Below are 11493 nucleotides of genomic sequence, written 5' to 3'. Positions count from 1 at the left end.
TGTTAGTTTGGATTTCCCAGATTTTATTTCATGAGCTCATTTTTCTTTCCATGGACCCTAGAATAGCTAACTAACCTTGCATGAATGATAGTAGGGTAAATTATACAACAAGTAAGGATGAAACACAGGTGAGACTAAACTAGCCCATGACTAGACATCGATCAGAATACTTTTGAAGAAAAAAAGCAAAAACAAATGTCATGGAAAGACTAAGAAGGGACTGAAATCTACTAAGAACATCAGAATCACAAATGTGTGTGATTTTCTTGTTAAAGTGGAATAGAACAATATTTGCTAGTGAATGAAATAGGTAAAATTTTCATCTCATGTTGATTTCCTATCACAATCTGCATGGAACTTTTCTCCCACCAAGATAAAACCCTTTACCAAAAAAAGATAGAATAATCTCATTTAGTTTCATGTCTCCTATCCCTGCTTCCCTCTATCCTTTCATTCACAGAAACTCATGCACTATTGTGTGGAGAAATTTGGTAAAAAAATATTTAAAATAAAATTAGAGGTAAAGTTTTAAAAAGGGTCTGCAACATATATACTGCTAATACCCTTAATAGATAAAAAAAAAACTTCTACAAAACAATAAAAGGACAAAAATAATCCCCCCAAAATGGACAAAAAACAAGAACAGATAACTCAAAAATAAAAAAAATACTAAGTCCCTTTAAATATGTGATAAAGTCAAGTTCAAAAATGAGATGACATTTTTGCCTATTACATTGGCAAAGATAATTCCCGTTCTCAAGAGAGAAATTTGGTGCTATAACTCTTAAAATTTGTATAGCATTCCATTTCCAGAAACTTATGCTAAGGGAATATTCATGCATATATTCAAAGATTAAGCTGTCAGAATGTTCTTTGCATTATTTGAAATGACAAAAGATTAATAGTGAGTTAAACATCCAACTATAGAATACTTGGCAAAAATTATAAAGCATCAGTATAACAGGATCTTATAAAGTCACTAAAAAGGCCAGAGAAGATTATTTAATGATTAAAAAAAATCAATTCCATTTTATCAAGCAGAAAACTAGATTGCTAAATACTATAGTGAATAATCCCTGATTAAATAAAATACATAAGTATTTTCTAAAGTTTCTACAATGAATATTGATTCCCTACTAGTAAGAAAAATAGGCTTACAATTAGGCAAAGTTTAGATGTAATACTATGTGAACAGAGCAGAAATTCAGTGTCTTCTCACTTTCCCTCCCAATATAAGCACCGAAAACTTCACTTGCACTTGTTGTTATAAAATTGTATTTCTGTATTTCACCTCTGTATTATTCTCTCTTCTCACTAATGATCTCTGTACATATATATATTATAATACAAACTTGAAGTAAGCCTTTAGGGAAGGAGGGCCAGTTATTTTAAATTATCACTTAGAATAGCTTCTCACAAAAATAAGTACTAAATTAATTTTTTGCTTCTATGACGTAAATCACTAAAAGGACAGGGAATGCTAAGCCCCTTAAAATTAATGTCCTCAAATTAACTTTTTCTCAAACAAGCTGCCTTCTGACCACAAAAACACCATCTGCCCTTCATCAGAAACCCTCAGAAATTTAATCATCTTCACTGCAGACTTCCCACTCTCCCCCATGTAATTGGTTACCTCATCCACCCATGTCACTCTCAGTGTCCCTTCCTGCCCATCCCCACTGCCACTGCCTTATTCTAAGCCCTCATCCCCTCAGTTCTGGATCTTCCAGATTGTCTAATAGCTGCCCTTCCTAACTCTGGGATATGTCCATGTAAATCCAGCCTCCTTGCTACTGTCAGCCTACTCTTTCATAAATATCCCTTTAACCAGGTCACTTCTTTGCTTTATAACCTTAAAGAGTATTTCCTCCAAATGAAAGCTAGCATCATACTAAACCACTGTTTGTTTCATGAGCTCTTTTTTTGTTTGTTTCACCACTGCCCACTTTAACTTCTAAATTCCCCAATATATGCCTTTCCTCTGGTCCAACTATATTCTGTCCATACGCAAATGCACCATGTTCATTTATACTTCTGGGCTTTCTCTGAGGTGACTTGTTTCACGGGTAATACCTTTCTTCCTCCCGAGCCATTTCCCAAATCGTACCCATCTATCCAGCCTCAGCTTGTCACAGTTTCTGTACGTCTTCTTTAATATCCCCTGTAGATCTCTTCCTTCTTCAAACGCTTTTAGTACCCGAAGTCTGGATCACAAAATTTAGTGTGTACGAGTCCTGACGCTACTTGGGCTTTGTTTCATGCTTGTTGCTTGCGCTTCTCCCCGTATTACACAACACCTCCTGGTAGCCTGTCTTACACCCAGTAGTTTGCTCCGCCCACCCCTCCCCTAAATTGCCCCTCCCGCCAGCACTGGTAACCACTAGTTTGTTCTCTGTACAGTGAGTCTTGCTTGCCATTGGCTTTTGGAAACAAGGTAGCAACCTGCAATCTGGGGGCAGGTTGGAAGTGCAGAGCAAGCCCCACCAGAAGAAGGCCCCGGGCGGCTCCTTCGCCTGCCAGCAGCTTCTTTTGTGTCCTTCGCCAGTAAAACGGTCCAGGGCAGGGCTCAGCAATCTTTCCCATTAAAAAAGGAAAGAAAATTAGTGTATCATGTTTTTGCCAAACCAGTATCTGTTACCATGGAAACCTACAAGACTCTGAAGTTAGCAGCAGAAAACCCTGGGTCTGGATCCACTTTGCCTTCAGTGTCACCTGGTGTCATCACGGGGTCTGGATGTGTCTGGGCCACTGGGCCCTGGTTGTTGTTAGAAACGATTCGTGACTTTTTTACTGGGATCTGGAAAAATCCGCATCACATTTGTTTAGGCTGAATGCTCCGCACGCGTGGTGCTAACAGAACGTGCACGGGAAGAGGGTGCCCGGTGGGGAGGACAGCCCACCGCGGGAAGGGTGAGCAGCCGGGCCGCGCCCCACCCCGGACGCTGAGGTGTGGGCGTTCTTCTCCCATCGCAGCGCCGGGGAGCAGGAAAGCAGGGTGCTGGGAGGGGGCTCCGGACCCGTTCGTTCTGCGGACAGCTGTGGGCCGGGGCCTGAGTGAATGGGAGGCGGCATTTGAAAGGAGTGGCAAGAACGTAGGTGCGTCCGTGCCGGGAAGGACAGGCCACGCGCAGGCGCCCCAGGACGGATGTGGACGTGAAGCAGGCCGCTGAGTACAGTGGAGCAGAGCCAGTGCGGGGGGTGGGGGGTGGGGGGGGAGCCGGCCAAGGAGATGGGCTGTCACCGGGAATGGTCACCTTGCCACACACCTGCGTGACCTTGAGCCGGGGGCCCGCCCCTCCCACCTCCGAGACTTACAAGAAGGAGAAACAAGAGCCCAACGAGCTTCCGGCCGTGGCACAAGCTCCGCGCCTGGCAGGGCTCATGGCTTAGCCCTGGCACCTGCCTTCGCAGAACGCAGGCGGGCCCCAAAGTGCCCTCCGGCTCCAAGATCCGGTGCATCCGTACACAAAGCTGGTTCTTCACTCTGCACACGTATCACACAAAACAGTTTAAACAGTAGCATGCACTGACACTCTTAAAGAAAGCAAGACAGAAGTGGAGAGTGAAAACGCTGTTTATTTCCAGAGACCGTTGTGGTAAGTCACAGACAGACGATGACACGCATCTGAAAGCCGCAGCCCAGGAAGAGCCGGGATGTGAAGGGAACTTGGGTCTGGGCTTCGCTGGGCCACTCGGTCACCTGGGACTTCAGCAAGTCCCTGTGCCCTGCTGGGCTGCAGCTTCCGCCCTGGGATCGTTTTCACACTTTTAGACTCTAGCCATGGAACCATTTTTATTATGAAGAAAATTCGAAGCATGGTTTCTACGAAATGCGCATCACCTCCACACTACGTCAAAACATCCCGCGTCAAACCATGGTCAAGTGGGGCATCTGTATGCTCTGTTCTGTTGCAGCTGCTCTCAGTATGGTTTCTTCATCCCTCTTTATCCCCTCGTCTTATGACTGCTGCTGTTCCCTCCTCTAAGCTCTCTTCCAGGGAGAGTCTATCCACTTCCACAGATGAGGCCCCAGATTGTACCTCCCCCCCTTCTAATGGCTTTCCAACAACTCGATGTTCCCAGGGCGCTCCGCACACGCACCTCTGCCCTCCAGGTGTCTACCCGCTCTCACACTCCCTCTAATCCTCGACCCCAGTCTCTCCCCATCGCTCCCTACCACTGCCTCGTCCACAGTCTCGCCATCTCTCTTCTGGGTCTGTCAGTACCTTTCCTGCTGGTCTTCCCACCCCCAGCTCCTCCCTGCCCTAAATCCATCCTCCACACTACTGCCAGGATGATTTTTCAAAAGAAAAATTAGATGATCGTTACACCTCTGCTTAAAATCTTTCAATGGCTAACCATGGCCTAGAAGATCAAATCCAACTTCCAGCTTAACGTACAAGGAATTTCTCATCTCATCTCAACCCACCGACATCTCTGGCCTCATTCTTGATGACGCCCTTTTCAAAGTCTCAGCTTCAAGGAATTCTCACTGCCCCAGAACTGCCCAGGCTTCACCCGCATTAGAGGTGCCCCTACACTAATCACACTGCATTAACTACCCATCAATCCCCACCTCCAAGTTCTTACCTTCTCGTCGACAGAGAGCATTGTGTTACTCACATTTGTACCTCCCAGGTCTGTAATAGCATCCTCTGTGTGGCAATCCCTCCGTGAACGTTAATTAAACGAAGCAGAAAAAATCAATTATTTGTTTCTGAGCCTTGAAAGAAGAGGAAAGTGGTATCTTGGAAAAGGACCTTGAACAGAAAAGGTATCATCACTGTCTCAGTAAACTCTAACTTATATTTCCATTAAGACACCAACACAAGTAATAACACTTTATTATTCCTATACAAGGCAGCTAGTAATTTGACCATAGGTAGCCTAGACGTGTTCAAGGTCCCACTGTCCCTGCCAGACTTTGTTCCGTATTTTCCCTGATTAACATAAAGTAAACTTCTCCAGAGCATAATCACTTAGATGCTCTAAACACAGTGCCTGATTTTTTTCAGTCCACTAAGATATTATTTAGAACTTTTCCATTGCTGAGTATTTCTCAGGCCCTGAGAAACACAGTGCTGCTTCCAAAAGGCACTGACATTCTCAGGATTTCCCTGTGAGCTGGGATAACTTGGTTATGTACAATCGACCAAGAACAGGTTGGGCTTTAAATTTTCCATCACTGGCGGAATTTCCTCTGTTCAAGTTGACCCCAAAGTTTCATTTAGATTGTGCAGAAAGAACGTGTTGATCGACTGGCCATTCCATCAGGTGCGACTCACCAGGTGACATCAGTTAAACCTGCAGCTGTCCGGAGCAGATTATGGCGCACTGAACTGACCTTATTAAACAGGAAGAACAACTAGAATGTGAAATCAAATCCAAGGTGCTTCTGAGGGAAGACAGGAACACAAATCCTGCAAATGAATACTTCAGCACAGCACGGATGGTCATTTAATTCGAAGACTCTGGTTTGCCAGAGAAAGTCAGCGAGCGGAACGCGCAGCTGATCAATCTTAATGCGACTCTAGTGGCTAAAGCGATCCTGAGGGGTGTCGTGTGCAGACTGAAAAAACAAGCACAATGACACAGCGGTTCTCAAAAGGCCTGCAGACAACTGCAACTGGATAGAGAAGGAAAAGGGAAAAGAAAATCCAGTTGAAAGAGCTGATCTAAAAATTGGGTTTAGAAAGTGTATTTTTTCAGTAAAAAGGGCCCATCCTATTATAAATCCTGACAAGCTCAACTACTTTAGAAAAGTGTCAAAGCAGGTGATAAGGCAGCTTGGCAGGATGGGAGTGGGCAGGACACGGGGGGCTGTTCGGCACCGTGGTGCTGAGGGGAGGACTGAGCGCGGCCCAGAGCTCGGTGGGGCACCCAGGAGGGCATAGACGCCCAAAAGCCAAGTGTTCAAATACTCGGCAGGTCAAAACCCCAAGCAGGCAAGTATGGAGGGTTACGAAGAGTGGCTGGGGTGAGGGAGAGGCCGCCGGCCCTGGAGGGCTAGCACAGCAGCTGGCAGAGAAGGAGGGAGGTGTCGGAGGGCTGCTTCTTTCCTAGCAGGAGCCAGCGATGCAGCGGGTGGGGGGCAGCCCAGCCCCACTTCAGGAGGAAGAAGCCAGGGCAGGGCAGGGAGGAGACCGAGAATTTGGGAACTGAGACACACCCGGGAGCGCTAATAACTTCTCGGATATCCAAGCCAGGTTGGGGATTTCAATCAATCAGCACCTTTTGATCGATGACTCCCCAAACTATGTCCTCAGCCCTGCACAGCTCCCTGAGTTTCAGACTCACCTACCCACCGGCACCTTGACAGTCCCACCGGGAACGTCTCAGCCTCCTCTAGACCATGATGTATCGGAACAGAACGCTCTGTTCTCCACCCCACCCGACCTGCTATGGCCCCAGTCTTCCTGGTCCCGTAAGTCACATCACCGTCTGCCCAGCTGTTGAGCGAGGAGCCCTGCTCGCTGCTCTCTTCCTGTCACCTATCCCCACTCCAGCCCGCCAGCACGTGCTGCCAGCGCCGCCTCCGAGTGCATCCCCAACCCTCCCACTGCTCTCCGCTCCCCATCGCTGTCGCCCGGTCCAGGCCGCCGCTACCCTGGCCTCCGAACCATCTCCCTGCTCCCACCTCTGCCCCCAAATCATTCTTCCACGGCAAACCCAGCCAGACCGATACTTCACGAGTGCGGATGAGACCATGTTCCTCTCCTGCCTCACCCCACCAGTAACTTTCCTTTATCCCAACCATCACATCCACTAGGCCTGTCTCACCTCCCAAGTCCCAGTCTTAATGCTTGCGGTGCCCTCTTTCTGGAATGTTCTCTCTAGACCAAAAGTTTCCAAAACACGTCCCCAGCCGGCAGCAATCGCCCCTCCTGGGAACTTGTCAGCAACGCAGCACGTGCTGGGGTCCCACCCCAGCCCTACTGAGTCAGAAACCCAGCAACCTTGAGCCACAGCCCCAGGCGAGACAGCTGCTCCAGGCCAACACGGGGGGCCTGGTCCTCGGGTTCATTCAGATGCCCCCCCTCGGAGAGTCACATCACCTCTCCCTCCCTCCCTTCCTCTCACACTGTTTCATTTCATTCAGAGCACTGGCGTTACTGTGAAACTGTTCTAACTGTTTTACATGTTCGTGTCTGGTCCCCCATCTCCCCACCTCCCACCTAGAATACAGGCACACAGGGACTCTGTTCACGGTCGTGCCCTGCGTACCTAGAGGGACTCGGTAACTCCACAAGCACAGATGGAATGTGTGCAATCCAGGGGGAGGGCCCTAAGCCACAAGATGCGCACCGTCACACTCTCCTCCCTGAGACAGCCGGCCCCGGAATGACCTGGGGGGCAAGACACGGGGCTCCAGGTCCACCCCAGAGCTCCTGAGCAGTAGGCCCGGGGTTGCTTCCCTGACAGCCCCCAAGTGAGGCCGACCCTGCTGACCCGGGACCAGGTTGAACATCACAGCTCTAGCTGAAACCACCACAGAGGTGCTGACCCCCAGGGATTCCTCCTTACCTCACGGCACACGTCTGCTTCCCAGATCTCACGGTCCCCCGGCCCCGTCCAGACCGGGCCAGACAGGCAGCCTGGGGCAGGACCCGCAGGAAACTCAGGAGGGGCTGCAGTGTGCTGAGGGTGACCCACCCGGCATGGCTGGTCCCTGAGGCAGAAGGATTGGACGTCACCTGGGGAAAGAGGAATTCTACTGAAGAACTGAGCTGGGGTTCGGCTGAAAGGAACTTTCCGATCCAGTTCAGAGGTTTGGTTGGTAAGGAAAGGGGAGGCTTGGGAAAACAGTAAGCATCAGATCTGGGTTTTGAAAGATCATTTCAAGGAATAATATGGGCCACGGATTGCAAGGAGGAGAAAGCAAATGCAAACTTTTAGAGCAGTCTCTGTATAGGAAATATTCAAACACATGACATCTGTTTGGGAAGTCTGGGTTTTATTCACCAAATTTGTTTAAAGCTGTGTGAGCACGCACTGCATTTTAATCTGATGAAACAAAGGATGTAGATCAACTCAATACTGGTTTCCTTTCTGCTGGAAAATGTCCTTAAGAACCCAGTGATGTCTGTCGGAGCCCAGGGGCAGGTCACAGATGTGCAAGCACATCTCCTGAAATGGGCTCATCTCAAAACATTGGCTTTGTTTATTTAAGGCTTTCAGCACTAGCAAGTATTCACCGAAAGAGGCCACAGGAAACAGGAGAGGCAAACTCCCAGGGATCGGGATTTTGACTCTTTGCAAAATGTAGAAAATTCATTGTAAGGTGGAATGAAAATCATACAACAAATGTTATCCAAACTCCACAAAGGCCTGAACGATGCAAAAATACAGGGAGAAAAAGGGTAATGGAGGAAGAGGTAAAGGGTAGAGGAGAGGCGGAAAGAGTGATTGTGTGTCTTCTTAAAAACACAGACACTTTCATTATAAATAAAACCATAAATAGGTGTATGCAATTTTTAATTCTTTGTATTAATTCTGGCAGTCCTGCAAGTTCTTCTTGTTTCACTGACATGGTTAGAAGTCTTCACACACTGCATCCCATTGCTTTCGTCCTAGGTGAGCCCAGGACCCGCGGGAGAGGGTAGCCCAGGTCTTGGGCTGAGCGCGGGCCCCGTCGGTGGGCACTGGAGCTTCACCCGGTGTGGAGACAGAGGTCCAGCTTGCAGCACCGCTGGGCGTTTTCATGGGATCACATGCTCACACATCACTTTTCATGATGGCATAGCACTTAACAAGTCCCATGTTATTTGCTGGCCTAGAACGGTGAGCTTTCTTAGGGCAGGGATCGGAGCCTTGATTTCTGTATCCCCAGGTACAGTACACAGTAGGCACCCAACAAATACTTGATGAACAGGTAAAGGAATTTTTCTGACAGTGTCTCAGATACATCATTGCAGACCTAACTTAAAAATCATTGTTCAGGGACTTCCCTGGCGGCCCAGTGGTTAAGACTCTGCGCTTCCACTGCAAGAGGAATCCTGGTCGGGGAAATAAGATCACCCATACCGCGAGGCATCGCCAAAAGATTTTTAAAGTAAAAAAATTTATTTTTTTAATTCATAAATAAAATGAAATTTTAAAAAATCATTGTTCAGACCTGTCAGTGGCTACTCAGGGATTCCACAGGAATCAGGTTTCACTGTATCGATCAATCTGTTTTATATAGTTATAAATGTTTTATTAAAAGGTCCAGGTTTACATGTGACAAATATGCAGGCAGAAAATAAAGTATAGCTTTTTAAAAGATATTATTCCGTTCTATCTTGACACTAAACAAAAAGGCTTTTAAAATGAACATTCTTATTATCTTGAAGTTCCTTTGAACATGTTTTTAGTGACAGTCTCATTTATGTGTCAACTGATTCAACCTCTTCCTGACATTGTCATTAAAACCAATTTCAATTCTCCCTTTCTTTCTCTACAGACAGAATATATACTTAAAAATTTAAATAGATATCATCATTAAGGCAGGTTTATTTTGAATCTATAAGATATGACCAATCTACCTCTCTCCAACATCACAGTAAGTACAGATCATATGTTATGTTTTCTAACCATACACTGAAGAGATATATAAATGGAAAACACCATTTATATATCAGGTCTGCCTTTATCAATTCATTGCCATTCCTTGTTATTCATTAGAAACCTAGGTTTTCATGAAACTTAAAAGAGAAATTCCAAAGGTTAGCTCTTCTCTTCCCTACTCAGATAGACAGAAAGGATGCCTCTAGACTAGAGACAAACTTTAAAGCCCTTTCTAATAAGCCAGACACTGTATAACAAAAACCTAACCCTTAGAGGCTCAGTATCAAGGTGATATTGATGAAAGAGCATAGACAAAGCACTACGCAAATGTAAATCCCAGGAAAACCTAATTCTCCTGGGCTGTTCCCTGGAGTGTTTTTCTTGCTGGTTTACGTGGCTGCCTTCCTGTCCTAAATGTTACCTGCAGAGGGCTCTGCCCTGACCCCCAGTCCAAGCTGGACGCCCCCTTATTTGATCCTCTGCACTGTTCGGGTCACTCTCAGAGATTTTACTAGTTCATCAGTTACTAGCTGGTGAGCTAGCTTCCCCACTGGAATGTCAGCAGGATCCACTAGACTGCCAGTTCCTGAAAGAACACTTGCAGCTCTGAAGCCTTCCCATAAATATTTGCTGAATGACTGAATATACCCACCAAACAGCTGATGCTGAAGAGGTTTTTATCTCAAGACTCCCTGGGCTTATTGATTATTCAATAAATATTTACTGAGTGTCTAATCTCCAAGAACCATTCTAGGCTCTAAAGATATGTTAGTAAACAGAATAGAAAATCAGGGCTTCCCTGGTGGCGCAGTGGTTGGGAGTCCGCCTGCCGATCGATGCAGGTCCGGGAAGATCCCACATGCCGCGGAGCGGCTGGGCCCGTGAGCCATGGCCGCTGAGCCTGCATGTCCGGAGCCTGTGCTCCACAACGGGAGAGGCCACAGCAGTGAGAGGCTCGCGTACCACCAAAAAAAAAAAAAAAAAAGAATAGAAAAGCAAAATCTCTTCTCTCATGGACCTTGTATTTTGGTGCAGAGAGACAGACAATAAATGAACACAGTAAGTAAATCAAGTATGTTAGAACGTAAGAGCTCGGGAAGAAGAGGAGCAGAGTGAGGGCGGTCGGGTGCCAAGATGGGGAGTGAGTGTCCCGGTCAGATGTTACAGGCTTAGTTCATGTCTTGCTTTCAACTTACCAAAGAATCTTTAAACGTATCTCATTTGAATCTCGCCGTAACTCTGTATGCATCTTCACAAAGTTTCAAAGAACAGTACTGAGTGTCAGGAGCCTTCCAGCGTGGGCTTCCTTTTGCCTTTAACCACTTGTATAAATTCGGTGGAAAAACCCTTCTGGGCCTCAGTTTCTTCATTTGTAAAAGGAAGGGCTTAAACAAGATTCTAAAATCCTTTCAGGCCTGGAAATAATTTAATGACAATGTGGAACTTTACAGAAAGTTAAGGAACACCTGTCTTTTGGCCTGGAGAAAAGGCTTCCCTTGAGACCCCACCCCACGTGACTTGGACGGATTCACGGACACAGCCCTTGTTTCCCTACGGCAACACCAGACCCTGCACATCCCCATCTCCGCCTCGTAAATGATTAGCTGAATGTTTGTCCTCCCTGATCAATCGGAACCGAAAACTTGTTATCCACAGTTTGGTTCAGACCCTCTCCCCTGAACTCTGGCTTATCCTCAGCTGGAGCAGCAGGCAGACCCCATGAGAATCGGCTGGGCTCCGGAGAAGCCCTTCTCTGATCTCCCAGCCAACCAGGCCACCCTTCATCCCACTTTTCCCACCACTGGCTCTTTCTAGCCTTGTTTACTTCTCCTTAGGAAAGAAAAATCCTTTCTGCCTAAACCTTGAGACGCCTGCAAACTCATGCTCAGAGCATTCTTGATACTGCAACAGGCCCCTCCCCCTACTGCAACAGGCCCCTCCCTTACT

General features: G+C 46.9%; 1 long non-coding RNA gene across 1 annotated transcript in view; it reads right to left on the bottom strand.

Annotated features, from left to right (window-relative positions):
• Nucleotides 1-3563: 3563 nt before the first annotated feature.
• Nucleotides 3564-11493, bottom strand: part of LOC113631549 (uncharacterized) — a 34004-nt gene continuing 26074 nt past the window's right edge. The window contains exon 8 of the long non-coding RNA XR_003437421.1: nt 3564-7694. This is a non-coding gene — a long non-coding RNA (uncharacterized LOC113631549). The remainder of the gene's footprint in view (nt 7695-11493) is intronic.

Source organism: Aethalodelphis obliquidens, unplaced genomic scaffold (assembly GCF_003676395.1).
Source record: "Aethalodelphis obliquidens isolate GAN/ISIS:26980383/991018 unplaced genomic scaffold, ASM367639v1 scaffold33, whole genome shotgun sequence".
In the NCBI taxonomy this organism is placed as follows: domain Eukaryota; kingdom Metazoa; phylum Chordata; class Mammalia; order Artiodactyla; family Delphinidae; genus Aethalodelphis; species Aethalodelphis obliquidens.
The sequence above is the reverse complement of the archived record's forward strand: the minus strand, read 5'-3'. Positions and strand labels throughout refer to the sequence as shown.